This window comes from Arachis hypogaea, chromosome 19 (genome assembly GCF_003086295.3).
Source record: "Arachis hypogaea cultivar Tifrunner chromosome 19, arahy.Tifrunner.gnm2.J5K5, whole genome shotgun sequence".
NCBI lineage: Eukaryota > Viridiplantae > Streptophyta > Magnoliopsida > Fabales > Fabaceae > Arachis > Arachis hypogaea.
In genome coordinates this window covers 43203343-43220719 of record NC_092054.1, presented here as the reverse complement: position 1 = coordinate 43220719, position 17377 = coordinate 43203343, and the positions used below count along the sequence as shown (strand labels likewise).

Below are 17377 nucleotides of genomic sequence, written 5' to 3'. Positions count from 1 at the left end.
TGGGTCATCTTGCACAAAGTCCGCCACCCAGATCCACCACTGTCGACATCACCAACTTTCGCAAAAAAGCTCCATCACCTGTTCTGCCATGATTCTCCCATGGATGTCAAACATCAGGCACACATGCTCGTCGCCATGGATCAAAATAGACAAAACTGAAAAATTCCGCTTTTCATCGGTGCTAGCATCCTATACCCTACCCTTCCGATCTCTTTTCTCTCGCTACCACCGACGCTACTCAATATCAGACTCTTCAGCTCGGACAAAGAACTTACTCGCCGGGTACGTAATAGACTAGAATTCTCACACTCAAATATCATCCAATTATCACTGTTTTTCATGCAGCAGTTGGAATACACACTTACAACCAAAATCTCCAGTACTACTGGACATTTTAGTTTCTTTTTTGGAAGAAAAAGGTAGAGAAGTAGTGAAATGTTTAATGAAAAAAGAATTACACATCCTTTTATAAATGCTGAAAATTTGTCGTTAAGTATCTCGTTTACACTATACACGTCATAATTATTCACGTATTTTGTTTATCGTATAAATGAATTAATACTACATGTATTTCGTTTACACTGTAAATGAAATAAGACATATGATGCATTTTGATAAAAATATTATAGAATGTCTATTTTAATAAATAAAATATTTATTTCCTTTATTTAAAAAAAAACTTAATTAAGTTCATTAAAAAATTTGATTATCGTGCAAAAAATTGGTAGGAAGTCATTTGCCCTTGTCTCAGGACAAAAAAAGAGAGCTGTATCATCTCTCATATATTATCCCAAATTAAATGTCGGTTGGCTACTATATTAGATTTGTGACTTAGTCAATATATATATGGACTTTGTAAAAATGAAAAGAATTTATTGAGCAGCTAGTAACTTGTCATTTTCTTTGGGGCTTGCAGTAAATGGTGTAACTACGTGCGTGATAAGTAGGATAGTGAAAATAGTAATACTTCAATGGTTTGATTTGTCATATACGTCTTAGGATGATTTAGCACCTTATTTAATTAGCTTCATCGGATTATTTTATCCCCTCTGAATGCTAAGTAGTGTTTTACAAGATTAACTTATCCCGAAAGTAACGAAAATCATCAATTGAATGAAAATATATCCAAATTAGACAGAATAAATATTAAATGATTAATATTTTTTACTTATATTTGTCTTGTATTTGAACCATTACCTACTTTTAGTTTTTTACTAAAAATGTTGGTTCCAAGAAGTATTTTTATTAAAAATAATATTCAATTTTGCTATGCACCGACAAACTTGTGGGTGGCAACTAACATCTTCAAAATATACACACAAAAAAAAAAAAAAAAAAAAAAAATATATATATATATATATATATATATATATATATATATACTCCCATTTTAAAATAGTATTTGCCATCGTATCAAAATAAAAATAATTTTATTAAATAGATTTAGTTATTTTGTATTTTAAAGACACATTTTAAAAGTATAATAATAAACTTTTAAAATTTTGATATATTTAATATATTAAAAATATAAAAAAAATTATCTTTTTTAATTACTTTTAATAAAATATTTTTTATAATATTATTAAAATATGTCCATAAAATACATATTAGTAAACTTACATATATTAAATTAACTTAATAGAAAATAGAACATTGTCATACTATTTAATTAATGAATTTATTTAGTTAAAGTTTTTATTTTTTTAATTTTTCTACTCAATTTTAATATTTACTAATAAATTACATATACATTTTGATGATTAGTTAATTCTCAAACATAAATTGAATAAAAATTATTTAAAAATTAGTTAAAATAATAAATTATTTTGTACTTCTATCTATTTATTTATCTATCTATCTAATTTTATTATTATTATTATTATTATTATTATTATTATTATTATTATTATTATTATTATTATTATTATTATTATTAGTATTATTATCGAATACCTAATGATTTAGATTTTAGTTGCAGTTGAGACTTTTTGCTTTTCGAATAATTTTGTTTAGATTAAATTTAGTTGAGTTTAGTTTCATGTAAAGGGTTGGTTTCTCAGGTATAATGAGAAGTTTAAAAATTTAACAATTTCAGATTGAAAATAAACTATCATATTTATGTGTAGTTTTATGATGTTTTTCTGATAGATGTGAATTATTTTCACAATTATAAGTATGTAATTTGGATCAGGATTTAAAATATGATTGCAAATAAATCTCATTAGGAAATAGTTTTTATAATTAATTCATTAGGAAATAGTTTTTATGATTTTCGAAATGTGACCGATACATGGTTAATAATTAGTTTATTATAATTTACAAATTTTTTCAGTTTTTGTGGGTCTAACTCTTCAGGGTTTGTTACTTCTATTTTTGTAGATTTTTTAGTTCTCTTTTCTCTACTTGACACCTGTCTTTCTATATGTATAGATAAAATTTAAAGAAAATGACAAATAAGTTTATGACTTTTTGCTTCGCGGATATTTTTGTTACTGACCATTTGAAAATACTTTTAAATCTATGACCTTCACAAAACTTGGACGGATGAGTCCCTCCGTCCAAATGCCTCCGTCAGACCCGATAAAAAAGTCTGACGTAGCTCCCGTTCTGATCACCTGGCGTCACAGGTTGACACGTGGACTGATGAATAGATGGGTACTTTCGAAAATTGGACAAATAAGCTCCTCAACCTAAAAACTACGTTGTTTTGCGTTTGGCCCCTTACATACACTTCCATTCCTTAAGTTGTATACAATATTCATTACACCCATACCAGTCTTACTAAATTACATTAAACTTTAAAAATACTAATAATTACTGTAACACTCTATATTTTTTAAATTAAATAATTAACTATTTATGAGTTAATATACTATATTGAAATGTAATTTTTAAAAAAATTATTTTTAACAAAAATAATTAAATAAAATTTAATGATTATTGAAATTTAATTTAATTATTATTTATTCTATTAAATTTGAATTATTTATTAAAAAATAATTTGATAAAATAAAATTATTATTATTATTATTATTATTATTATTATTATTATTATTATTATTAAAGTTTAAAAGAAAAAAAAAGGAAAGAAATATGGATGGAAGTGGCCGAAGCCATTCAGGCCAAAAGGAAAGAAAAGAAAAACGTGTCTTGTAAGCATAATACATATACATATATCCATACATCTATTAATCCTTACCACCACAAATCAATATTTATTGTTATCTATCCTTTAATTAACTTGATTTCATTTTAACCGAAACTATAAAGAAAGAAAAAGAAAGAAAGGCCGAGAGAGGGGAAAGAAACCGTGACCCCACCAAGAACTTTCGGCTTCGATTTTTTGCTATCCATAACTTTAATAAAAAATCTAATCCCATAAAAGTGTTTGTATTCTCTTCCTCTACATATTAATGTTACTTTTGTTCAACAGAAATTGACGGTGACATAGCTCCCATTCTCCTTGAGTTCAGCCAATTGGAATTTTAGGAGGCACAGACGAATTCTGACGTTTTTTTCTTCAGTAGCCCGGTCAGAAAACTTCTCCAGAGCTTCCGTTGTGTTGATTTCGTACAGAAGTAGGGTTTGGTGTAACACCCTACCATACAGAGACTTATGCTTAAGTCATAATTCAGAGATGGCAATGTATTACGACCTCTAAAACAAAAATTTTAGTACGTATAGTAGTATGAATGATTGATTATAACCAGGAGCCTCTGTAGAAAAAGGGGTAAACAAAAATCGTAACTCGAAAGCGCAACACTCCGATCGATAACGTAACGAGCAAAGGATAAATCAACGCGAGATCATATATATACAAAGAGTATCAAAAACGGGAATATCAAGACTCAAAATCCGGCTGCGAAGATAATTGGTCTAAGCATAGCAATATATACATATAATAAAATAAGAAAAACCCAAAGGGACACAAATACAGAACCCTATTCTCAAAAATCCTCTCTAGAAGGAGTCATCACAGTTTGTATTATTTAGTGGAGATAAAAGTATCTAAGCAAAACATATAAACCAAAACAGAGTCCCGAGAACGAAGGATCTTCGCTAATCCAGAAGTCTCCAGCATGTCTTAACGAGAAGCCTCGCGTCCTGCATCTGAAAACCACAAAATCCGCATGGGTGAGAACCAGAGGTCCCCAGCACGGTAACAGCTTCCACATATATAATACATAATAATAGAGGAAAGCCGAAGGCAATCCTAGAACTTCCTCCAGATAATATCAAAGCTTATAAACAAACTAAACCATAAGTGGCAACTGATTCAGTCTAACTAGTACTTCCCTTTCCAATTCCTTCAGACCTCCCAACCACCAGCAAGAGTATAATATAGCAAACACAGTTATATCAGACAAGAGATTTACAAATAGGAATAGATAAGGCATTTAGACAATTAGCAAGTAATATGCAGTCAAATAGGCAATCTCAAATAATTCACGTAGTATGCTTATGATGAATACCTGTTCCTAGTGGCTGATGATATCATCTGTCGGTTATAAAGCCAACCCGACAAGTCCTGGTAGCTAACCATTGGACTGTCCCTCTGTCGCGCATCCCCAACTCGAGTTATACTCATCATAAACTTGATCATAATCATGATCCATATCCATCACCCTCACTGGTGAATATTTACGGGGGCGAGCTCATCCGGGCCTTTCACAGTGCCCGGCCACACTTACGACATAGAGTCTAAACCTGGAGCACGTGGTGGCTAGCCACTGCTTCTTCCCAGGGAAACCCTCATCTCCGATGGTGGAAGTGCAAACATTCACAATTCATTCAACATCATATATGCATTTATACTTAGTCATAATCATGGCTCTGCTGTAACACGGCAATAATCTATCCATCCGGCTTACGGTTAAATCCATAACCAGCCAATTCATTAACAATTACGGCCCTTTGGCCCATGGCACAACAAGCACTTCCACCGCCATCCTCCGCATCTCACATAATCATCTTTGATCCTCAATGATCATTCATTTTTCCCCTTGCTTCACTCGCAAGTTACCACATTCACTAGCCCTTTTTCTCATGCTAGGCATATCATAATGATTCAAGACATAAGTGGTGAGATCAGAGGCTTAGAAGTATGAAATTTGGCTTTTAAAACTCAAAAATCAACTTTGGGATGAAAACAGGGCCACGCATACGCGCACTCCACGCGCACGCGTGGATGGCCTTAAAACTCATCGACGCGCAAGCGTCATACGCGCGAACGCGCGGATTGAAAATTAGCAAAACGACGCGCAAGCGTCAGCCACGCGTACGCGTGGGTGCTTGATAAACCACTATTTTATGGTTTATATTGTGTTTAATTGTGTGGTTTTATCATGATCCTTACCCACTTATTCATTAAATTAGCATGCATTTAGATTTCCTTCCTGAATTTATTACATGTTTGAAAACTGCTTCCTAGAGACTTTAATTATTTATTTTTAATTCTCCTTTATTCCATTCGATGCCGTGATCTGTGTGTTAAGTGTTTCAAACTTTATAGGGCATGAATGAGTTGGAGATTGGAAAGGAAGCTAGCAAAAATGGAAGAAACACAAGAATTTGAGGAGATAACCAGCGAGAAGTGACGCGGTCGCATGGCGCACGCGACCGCGTGAAGGAGAGCAAATCGCAGTGACGCGGCCGCATGGCTCACGCGACCGCGCGAATTGGAAAAGTTCTGGCGACGTAGTAGCGTGGACGACGCGAACGCGTGGCGAGGAAAAGCACGAATGACGCGTCCGCATGGATGACGCGATAGCGTGACATGTGCGATCTGCAGAATTCGTTGGGGGCGATTTTGGGCCCTATTTCGACCCAGTTTTCGGCCCGGAACAGCAGACTAGAGTCAGAGAACATGCAGAAATAAATAACACATTCATTCAGAGACAGTTGGAGATCTAGTTTTACTCTCTTAGGTTTTTCTCTCTAGGTTTTAGAATTTTAATTTTCAATTGGTCTTAGCATTGGAACATTGAGAAGAGTTATTCCCTCATCAAGACTTCGTCATTCTAGTTCGTTCTCTCAACTTGGTTTTATTCTTCCATGTTTCTTGTTTTGTTCAATTTTGTTATTTGAATACTTTTATGATTATTTAATGCAAGGATTATTTCTTTTTAATTTAATTTCAATTCCAATAATCATATTTTCTTTTGATTCCCTTTCATATGCTATGGATTCTTTATTTACAATGCGTGAGTAGTTTCCTTATTTGATGGGGAGTTGATTAAAAGGAATTCTTGAGTTGGAAGGATTGAAGAAAAATTTGTAATTGGGTTAAATGTTGGATTGCTATCCTGTCACCAACGCCAATCCCTTTGAACTAAGTGGGTTGCAACTTGTGAACAAATCTGGCATTCTAACTTGTTTGACTTTCCCTTACCTAGTAAGGGATAACCAAACAGAACAACCATTAATTATAAATTAATCTTACAATCACTCCATCAATAGTAGAAATTCCAACCAATCAACTCCCAGTCAAGGCTTTTATTCATATTATTTAAATTTCCTCAATTTACATTCCAATTTACTTAGCTCAACTTCTTGGAACATCTGATTAATAAGGTAGCACACTTTTCTGCAACTCGTTAGAAGACGACCTGGGACTTAAAACTCCCAGTAATTTTTAATTTAATTCTCTGTGACATATTTCTAAATTGATAGGCAGATTTTCGGTGAGTTAAGAACTATACTTGCAACGTAACCATTTAATAATTTTTAATTCACCAGCTTCTACGTCTCATCAATTTTTGGCGCCGTTGCCGGGGAGTTGCAATAGAGTGCTAATTTTATTAATTAGAATTTATTTATTTGCATTTTATTTTATTTTGCTACTATGAGCTGCATGTTTCTTCCGTCAAATGACGCGTTCACTTCCTAATCCGCGCTTGCTAATATTCGATCTTGAAATTGAAAGGACAATTTCACGAATAAGGCGAGAACAGCGTCGATTAGCCCGCTCTGAGGGTGGATCTGAAAGTGAATCTGAGGAAGAAACCAGCCCCCATTCTACTGATTCGGTTGTTTTACGCGCAGAAAACATGGCAGCTAGGAGAGTTACCATCCAAGAGGAAGGAGCCCCTAATTTTACAATGCAACCGTTTCAAGCGCATCATCTGGCGGTAGTTACAGATTTTGAAATAAAGCCCGCACTGCTAAATTTGATGCCCAAGTTTCATGGCCTACCTGCTCAAGAGCCGATCAAGCACTTGAGAGATTTCCAGGCAGCCTGTTCTACTGTCAGGCGTGATGGCATTGATGAAACTTCAATTTTGCTGAAAGCTTTTCCGTTTTCTCTTGAGGGAAAAGCAAGAAAGTGGTACTACACTCAACCTCTAGCAAATGTATCCAACTGGGATACACTCAGAAAGGAGTTTCTGGAGAAATTCTTTCCATCTGAAGTTACTGATAAGCTAAGGAAAGATATCTCCACAATTGTTCAGGATGACAATGAGACTCTCTTTGAATACTGGGAGCGCTTCAATAATCTTCTGGAAGCATGCCCCCACCACATGATTGACAAGATCGTGCTACTCAGCTATGTTACACAGGGTATGAGGCCCCAAGATAAGACCATACTGGAAAGTGCCAGCAATGGGTCTATGAAGAAGTACAAGACCACTGATGAAGCTTGGAAATTGATCAGTGATTTAGCTGAATCCACTAGGAACCACAGACAAAAGCAAGGTCGTTCAAAAGCTGTTGCAGAAGTATCTTCTAGCAGAGAGACTGCTGCTCTAACTCAAAGCATCTGTGAAATGACCAACTTGCTGAAGCAAATACAGTTGAATCAACAAGCTCAGCAAGCTCAACCTCTACCACAGCAAAACCAACAACTAGTCCCACAAAGAATTCGTGGAATCTGTGCTGATTATAGCCATTACACTGATGAATGCCCGCAGCTCCAACAAGAAGACAACATTGTGGCATCCACTCACAACTTCTATGACCACCCTAACCAAGGGTACAATCAAAGTGGAAATAATAACCATGGATGGCAGGACAATTCAAACCAGAATTGGAGGGACAACAATAACAGAGGAGGCAGAGATAATCAGGGAAATCAGAGGTGGAACAATAACAATAACAGGCAGCAAAATCAACCTTACAGAGCACCTCACCTGAGGCAGAACCAAGGACCATAGAACAATCAGCAGCAGACCTCTCAATTTACCCATTCTTCTTCACCTTCTACTGAATACCTACTGCAATCTTTTGAGAAAAGACAACAGGCCATGGAAAGTAACATCATGAATAGTATTAATGCCAGTCTGAATGGTTTCACCTCTACTATGCAAGCTTTTATGACACAGCTTGGATCAGCACAAAATTCCAGTAACCAACCTTCAAGCACCACGGGAATCCCCTCTCAACCATTACCCAATCCAAAGGGAGGCATTAATGCTATCACCCTGAGGTCCGGAACCACACTGCAGGAGAGGATTCAGGAGGAACCAAGCTCACCAGAATACGCCTCAGCTGAAGAGGTGGTAGAAATCGAAGATGTTGAAGAGGAAGAGGATATACAGGACACAGTTGAAGAAGAGATAGCTCAACCACAGGAGGAAGCACCAAAAAGCGCAGGCACCACAGAAAACACTACTCCCATTCCATTTCCACAACTTGCAAGGAAGCCCAGGAAGCAGCTGAACCCCGATCCTAAAATGGTAGAGATATTCAAAAAGGTGGAGGTAACTGTTTTCCTTTTTGATGTTATTCAGCAGGTACCTAAATATGCAAAGTTTCTAAAAGACTTATGTATCCATAAAGACAAAATCAACGAATTAGAAACTATTCCTTTAGGTAGTTCTATATCTGCTTTAATGGGAGGATTACCTGAAAAATGTAGTGATCCAGGTCCTTGCATAGTTAGTTGTACTATTGGTGGTGTAGTAATTTATGATTGCATGTGTGATTTAGGAGCATGTGTTAGTATAATGCCTTTGTCTATATATGATGTTTTGAGGCTCCCTCCCTTAAAAAGGTCGGCAGCTCGTTTTGTGTTAGCAGATAAAAGCATTATTACAGTGGCTGGAGTTACTGAAGATGTTTTGGTGAACATAAAAGGGCTCACATTTTCCACTGATTTTTATATCTTGGAGATGCCCCACAATGATTCAGATAAGCCATCATCAATCCTACTTGGAAGACCATTCCTGAAGACATCAAAATTCAAATTGGATGCTTTTTCAGGAACATACTCCTTTGAAATAGATGGCCGCATAGTAGTCTTCAATCTGAATGGAGTCATTAACAACCCCCAAGAAGATCGTTCTATCTTCCAGTGTGATGTCATAGACGAAAGTGTGGCTGAAATTCAAGAGGAAGAGTTTGAAGAGAGGCACACCGGACAAGGTCCAAGTGTGGGGACCCTCTTAACTGACAATGGGAGCACTTCGCCATTTTCACAAGCCCCAGATAATCCAGAGCCCGCCCATGATCAAAAGTTAGAATTGAAACCTCTCCCTCCACATCTCAAATATGCTTATCTTGAGGATGAGCAGAAGCTTCCGGTTATTATTGCAAGGGAACTGACTTCTCAACAAGAAGAGCAGTTACTTGATGTACTGAGGAAGCATAAGAAGGCAATTGGGTGGAGTTTGGCAGACATAGTGGGAATCAACCCTCAAGTATGCGAGCATAGAATATTTCTAGAAGAGGGAGCAAGACCTGTCCGTCAACCCCAAAGAAGATTGAATCCCACCATCTTGGAAGTTGTCAAAAAGGAAGTGACCAGACTATTGGAAGCAGGTATCATATATCCCATTTCAGATAGTGAATGGGTAAGCCCAGTACAAGTGGTGCCCAAGAAATCTGGAGTCACTACAGTGAAGAGTGAGCATGGAGAGCTCATAGCAACTAGAGTTCAGAATGCTTGGAGAGTCTGCATTGATTACAGGCGTCTCAACCAAGCTACCCGTAAAGATCACTACCCACTTCCATTCATTGATCAAATGCTGGATCACCTGTCAGGTAAATCACATTATTGCTTTTTAGATGGTTACACAGGTTATTTCCAGATTCATATAGCTCCTGAGGATCAGGAAAAGACTACTTTTACATGTCCTTTTGGGACCTATGCTTATAAGAGAATGCCCTTTGGCTTGTGCAATGCACCAGCTACCTTCCAAAGGTGCATGATGAGTCTTTTCTCTGATCTTATTGAGGACTGTATGGAAGTTTTTATGGACGATTTTAGCGTTTATGGTGATTCTTTTAGCCTTTGCTTAGATGGATTATTTCGAGTATTAGATAGATGTGTTAACACAAACCTTGTATTGAATTTCGAAAAATGCCACTTTATGGTAAAACAAGGGATTGTATTAGGACATGTGGTATCTAATAATGGTATTTCTGTAGACTCAGCAAAGGTGAATGTTATTTCTAGTTTACCTTACCCCTCTTCTGTGAGGGAAGTCCGTTCGTTCCTTGGCCATGCAGGTTTCTACCGGAGATTTATTAAAGACTTTAGTAAGGTGGCACTTCCCTTATCCAGATTACTGCAGAAGGATATCAAGTTCGAGTTTAGTAAGGATTGCAAACAAGCGTTTGATAAGCTGAAGACTGCTCTAACTCAAGTCCCAATTGTGAGAGGACCAGACTGGAATCAGCCGTTTGAAATCATGTGCGATGCTTCCAACCATGCAGTAGGAGTAGCGCTGGCTCAGCGCGAAGGTAAGGATCTTTTTGTTATTGCCTATGCGTCTAAGACTTTAGACACTGCCCAGTCCAATTATACTACTACTGAGAAAGAGTTTCTGGCTATTTTTTTGCTCTGGATAAATTCCGAGCTTATTTACTTGGTACTAGAGTAGTAGTGTATTCGGACCATGCAGCTCTAAAGTATCTATTAGCTAAAAAGGAATCCAAACCAAGACTTATACGTTGGATACTGCTGTTACAAGAATTTGATTTAGAAATAAAGGATAGGAGTGGTAATCAGAATTTAGTAGCAGACCACTTGAGTCGCCTTGAACATATTAAGGATGATTCTACTCCTATAGATGATAATTTTCCTTTTGACAACCTGCAAGCAGTATCTGTGGTAATCCCTTGGTATGCACCTGTTGCTAATTATTTAGTTAGCCGCACATTTCCTCCACATTTTTCTAAACATCAAAGAGACAAGCTGAAAAGCGAGTCTAAATATTATATATGGGATGACCCATATTTATGGAGATGTGGCGCTGACTAGATAATTAGATGCTGTGTGCCTCAATCAGAATTCCAGTCCATTTTAGAGGCCTGTCACTCATCTAAGAGTGGAAGACATTTTGGCCCTCAAAGAACAGCTAGAAAGATCTTAGACTGCGGATTCTGGTGGCCCACTCTTTTTAGAGACGCTGCTGAGTTTTGTAAATCCTGCCCCCCATACCAGAAATTTGGTAATATATCCAGGAGGGATGAGATGCCTCAACAATATATGCTCTTCTGTGAAATTTTTGATGTTTGGGGCATTGACTTCATGGGTCCATTTCCAAATTCTAATGGATATTTTTATATATTGTTAGCTGTGGATTATGTTTTCAAATGGGTAGAAGCAATTCCTACCCGCACTGATGATGCTAACACTATTGTTTTCTTTGTGAGAAACCATATTATATGTCGCTTTGGATCACCACGAGCAATCGTGAGCGATCAAGGCACCCGTTTTTGTAACAGGAGACTAACAGAATTGATGAAGAAGCATGGGATAATCCATAAAGTTGCAACAGCTTACCATCTCCAAACTAATGGGCAGGCCGAGGTATCAAACAGGGAAGTTAAGCGTATCTTGCAAAAGATAGTAAAGCCTCACAGAAAAGACTGGAGCACCAGGCTACAAGATGCACTGTGGGCATATAGAACAGCATACAAGACGCCCATTGGGATGAGTCCCTTCCGCTTGGTTTATGGAAAAGCTTGTCATCTCCCAGTTGAAATAGAACACAGAGCCTTCTGGGCAGTTAAGGAGTGCAACATGGGAATTGAGAACGCCGGAGCTGAAAGGAAGTTGCAACTGCAGGAACTGGAGAACCTTCGCCTAGAAGCTTATGAGAACTCCAGAATTTACAAGGAAAAGATGAAAGCTGTGCATGATCAGAACATCAAGAAGAAAGAATTTCAACCTGAAGATTTTGTCCTCCTTTACAAATCTCGACTAAGGCTCATGCCCAGTAAGTTGAGATCAAAATGGGAAGGTCCATACAGAGAAGAGAAGGCTGAACCGTACGGAGTTTATCACCTAAGCCATCCTTCAAGCTCTGAACTTATTAAGGTTAATGGACAACGCCTGAAGCTGTACCATGGTGAGAAGGTGCAGAAAAATAAAGAGCTGGAGATCTTCCGCTTGGAAGATCCCCACATCGCAGCAGATTGAGCTAGTGGAGCGTCCAACTTACGGACGTTAAAGCAAAGTGCTTGGTGGGAGACAACCCACCGCGGTATGATCGTTCTTTTCTTCACTTTTAGTTTTTCTTATTTAATAACACTTCTCTTTATTAGTGCTTTCGTGCTCTTTCATTTACATGTCTTTATATTTTCAAAAAAAAAAGAGGGGTTTTTTCGCCGCGCGACGCGATCGCATCAGCGACGCGTCCGCGTCGCAAAGAGGGTGGAGAAAACAAATAAACGAACAGAGAGTTCGGCTGGAGTCCGGCTGGAGGTGTGCCAATGGCACAAATCGACCCACGCGACCGCGTCCCTGACACGTTCGCGTCGCATGGGAATCATGGCCTCCCACGCAACCGCGTACCCCACGCGGCCGCGTGCCCTGAATTTTCGACGTAAAAGGGTGCACACTGAGATATTGTGCAAGAGTAGTGCTGGATTGGTGCTGGAAGCACAATCCTTATCACGCGACCGCGTCGCCGATGCGGCCGCGTCCCCCATTTTATAACGCACACTCATGCGATCGCGTGACCCACGCGATCGCGTCACCCAATTTTGGCAATTAAAATAAATCGAACAGAGAGTTGTGCTGGAGCGAGGCTGCACTCGCGCCAGCAGCGTAACACGGGTCACGCGACCGCGTGACTGACGCGATCGCGTCCCCTTACCTGACGCACACCCACACGAACGCGTGCCCCACGCGGCCGCGTCGCATGCGCCGCACAGCTCAACCTAAATTGCCAAATTATCTTATCTTTCTCTCCCCCAAATCCTAATTTTTCTTTTCCCTCCTTATTTCTTCCTTCCCCCTTCTATCTCACCTCTCACTTTTCCATCATTCTTATTATATTATATACATTTTTATTTTCTTTTTCTTTTCTTTTTCTTTTCACTTTTGTATTTTATTTTCTTCTTTCCCTTTTTACATGGTGCTAGAAAATTTTTGAGTCATTATCCTTCATTATATGCTTGTGACTTGTTACAATTTATTTGACAATTATTATTATTTTTAAGGGGATTGCTTGCATGTTCAACTTCATACTTTTTATATCTTATTTACCATGCATGCCATGTGTTTGTTAAAAAGCCTATATAGCCCTATGCACTTTTCTACATTACTTTATTCTACTATTCAATGCTTGCTTTTCACAACTTTCCCTTATTATTTTATTAATTGAATTTAATTGTCAATACAAACGTGATGGTTTGTTACAAAGTATTGCTTGGTCTATGCTACTCATGCCCTTTGCCAGCATGCCAATAAACACCTTGCATTCATTTGTCTTTACATGCACTAGCTATTTTCCATAGTTGGCTTCTCACACATACTCGCGAGCATGTGATAATGTCAGCATATCTTCATGTGCATCCATCACCCCCTTTTTTCCGTTTTTCTTCCTTGCTGTATATCTCTTTAAATTTAATTTTCTTTCTCTTCCCTTCCTTCAGGATGGCCACCAAGAAAGGAAAGGAGAAAGCAACTTCCAAACCACCAGCAAGAAGAGGAACTAAAAGAGCATTAGTGGCAGAGCCTTCTTCCACCGCAGTCAAGCCCTCAATAAAACGAGTTAAGAGGATAATAAAGGTTGACGAAAAGGAGAAAGCCTTTCCATCAAAGGACACTGCGCGCTTTCCCAATCGCTACTATGAGCAGATGTTCCCTATCATGGCAGAAAGGAATTATAACAATGAATACCTTCTTATCCTCCCGTCCAATATTGCCACCTTTGTTGAGCCACAAATTGAGCGAAGACAATGGGGTTTCCTACGGAGACAGCCAAGGCAGGCCAATCTTTCTTGGGTAGTTGAGTTCTACTCCAACTTCTACATACCGACCCTGCAGTCTGTTTATGTCCGGCAGAAGCAAGTTCCCATCATAGAAGAGGCCATTCAACAAGCTTTGAGTCTTCCCCCTATTCCAGCAGGAATGGACGCTTTTCAAGTAGCCACCCTTCAGCGCCAGAGATACCAATTCAACTGGGACTCCGTTCTCGGAGTCATCGCATTACCTGGCAGTCGTTGGATCTACGGATACCACCGTACCCGCCCTAAGGGAATCTTGGCTTCAGCACTTACCTTGGAGGCTCGCGTATGGGCACAGATCATGTCCCATTACGTCTTTCCGAGTACTCATGAGTCCTCCTTCACTGCAGACATGGCTGTTCTTCTATGGTGCATCCTTATAGACCAACCTCTGAATCTCGCAAGACATATCTGGAATGCTATGGAACACGTGCAAATTGCGGGCAACTTACCTTCCCCGCCTTGGTCTCAGATCTTGTCTTAGCAGCCGGAGTCTCCTACAGAGCTGGGGACACCAAAGCCATGCTTCCACGGGATGATCAGTATGTCCCTAACGAGAAATACCTCAGACTCTCAGTAGCCACTACAAGCCTTTCTACTGCTCCAGTTGAAGATAATCCTTCTTCAACACCACAAGCATCTACAACTGAGAAATTGCTCCAGCAGATAATCGAACCGTTGGATCGGCAACAACAGAAAGCAAAGATGAGAGAGCGCCGTAATGAGCGCCGATTCAAACACCTCAAGGAGCTACTCAAGGGACATTTCAGAGACTCAGACACCCCGGACTCCACTTCCTTTACCAGCACAGGGAGCCATGACGGCCCCGCCTGTGGAGATACTGCTACCAGCCCACCCCTGTTTCTAACAGATGGCACCGAGGACGGTGCAAAGCCTTAAGTGTGGGGAGGTCGGTCAGTACCTGACTTCCGGAGGTAAATTCTCTTCTCTGGCACCAATAATTAGGATATTTTAGTTAGATTTTATTTCCTTTATAGAATAGAATAAATTGCATAGGTTAGGATAGTTGCATGCATGTTCTACTTGATTGAAAAGACAATAAGTTTCTTTTAAAAATCTATCTTTGAAAAAAAAAATTTCACTAATTTTTCAAAATTTTTATGATAAATTTGCTTGAGTTATATTTGGAACATGATATTTGAGTTAAAGAACACACAACCTGTGAAAGATTTGAGCCTTTATGAATGGTTACATTATTTAACCATAATTATTTCATTCTTGTGTGTTTACTTCTCTATGATTGTAATCTATATCTTGTTTTATCTTATATGTCCAATAGTTATTATATTTGCATGCTTGCACATGAATGAGGCCATTATTTGTTTAAACTCACTCATCCAAATTAAGCCTACCCGTTTCAATTACCTTTGTTAACCACTTTGAGCCTTTAATTCCCATTTGTTCGATATTTTACCACATTACTAACCTTAAGCCGAAAAACAATTGTATATCCCAAATTGAATCTTTGGTTAGCTTAAGATAGAATTGTGTGTGCTAGTTAAGTATGGGAAATTGTGGGAACAAAAGTTGTTAGGGAATGTGTCATAAAAATTTAAGGGGAATTTGGATACCTACTCATGTGAAACTATAAGAATTAAAAATCTATGTGCATTAACAAGCTTTATTTGAGTGATTTATAAAAAAAAATAAAAAAAAATAAAAAAAATAAAAAATAAAAAAATAAAATAAAATAAAATAAAATAATAAATATGAAAAATCAATAAATAAGGGGACAAAATTACCCCAATGTTGAATTCAGAATTCGAAGATCAATGCACATATGATAGAACCAAAAATATAAGTTGATACATGAGTATGGATTGAAAAAGGGAATTCTGGGTAGCTAGGTATGAACTTTAAAGATGACATTAAGTGTATACAAGTTATATTAGAGCTTGGGTTAATTAAAGATTCAATTTATTAGCTCACTTGACCAAATATACACCCCTGCCTATACCTTAGCCCCATTACAACCTTGAAAAGACCTCATGATGTTTGCATTGTTGTATTAACTATTGTTGATTGGTTAGGAGAAGAACAAAAGTTAGAAAGCATGATTAGAGAAGGATAAAGTGACCACCCTATACACTAGAGATCAGAGCGTACATATATTATCAGTGAGGGTTCAATGCTTGAATTTTCATGTTCCCTGCTTTCACGAGCTATTTTCTTGCACTTTTATCTGTTTTATTGTGTAATGATAAAATTAGTGGAATTTGATTTGTAATTGTTTTGAAGAGCTTATTTACTTTTGATTAAGTGGACAAGAATCATATAGTTGCATTTATTTATATATATGTAGGTTTGCACTGCATTTCATGAGTTTCTACATGTTCATACTTATTTCCTTATCTCCTTCAATTAAGCATGAGGACATGCTAATGTTTAAGTGTGGGGAGGTTGATAAACCACTATTTTATGGTTTATATTGTGTTTAATTGTGTGGTTTTATCATGATCCTTACCCACTTATTCATTAAATTAGCATGCATTTAGATTTCCTTCCTGAATTTATTACATGTTTGAAAACTGCTTCCTAGAGACTTTAATTATTTATTTTTAATTTTCCTTTATTCCATTCGATGCCGTGATCTGTGTGTTAAGTGTTTCAGACTTTATAGGGCATAAATGAGTTGGAGATTGGAAAGGAAGCTAGCAAAAATGGAAGAAACACAAGAATTTGAGGAGATAACCAGCGAGAAGTGACGCGGTCGCATGGCTCACGCGACCGCGCGAAGGAGAGCAAATCGCAGTGGCGCGGCCGCATGGCTCACACGGCCGCGCGAATTGGAAAAGTTCTGGCGACGCAGTAGCGTGGACGACGCGAACGCGTGGCGAAGAAAAGCGTGAATGACGCGTCCGCATGGATGACGCGATCGCGTGACATGTGCGATCTGCATAATCTGCAGAATTCGTTGGGGGCGATTTTGGGCCCTATTTCGACCCAGTTTTCGGCCCGGAACAGCATACTAGAGTCAGAGAACATGCAGAAATAAATAACACATTCATTCAGAGACAGTTGGAGATCTAGTTTTACTCTCTTAGGTTTTTCTCTCTAGGTTTTAGAATTTTAATTTTCAATTGGTCTTAGCATTGGAACATTGAGAAGAGTTATTCCCTCATCAAGACTTCGTCATTCTAGTTCGTTCTCTCAACTTGGTTTTATTCTTCCATGT

The 17377-nt window shown here is 38.0% G+C and overlaps 1 non-coding gene across 1 annotated transcript; it reads right to left on the bottom strand.

Annotated features, from left to right (window-relative positions):
- Positions 1-7418: 7418 nt before the first annotated feature.
- Positions 7419-7526, bottom strand: LOC112781610 (small nucleolar RNA R71). The gene has a single exon (XR_003192376.1). It is a non-coding gene; the product is annotated as a small nucleolar RNA R71 (small nucleolar RNA).
- Between the last annotated feature and the right edge of the window lie 9851 nt (positions 7527-17377).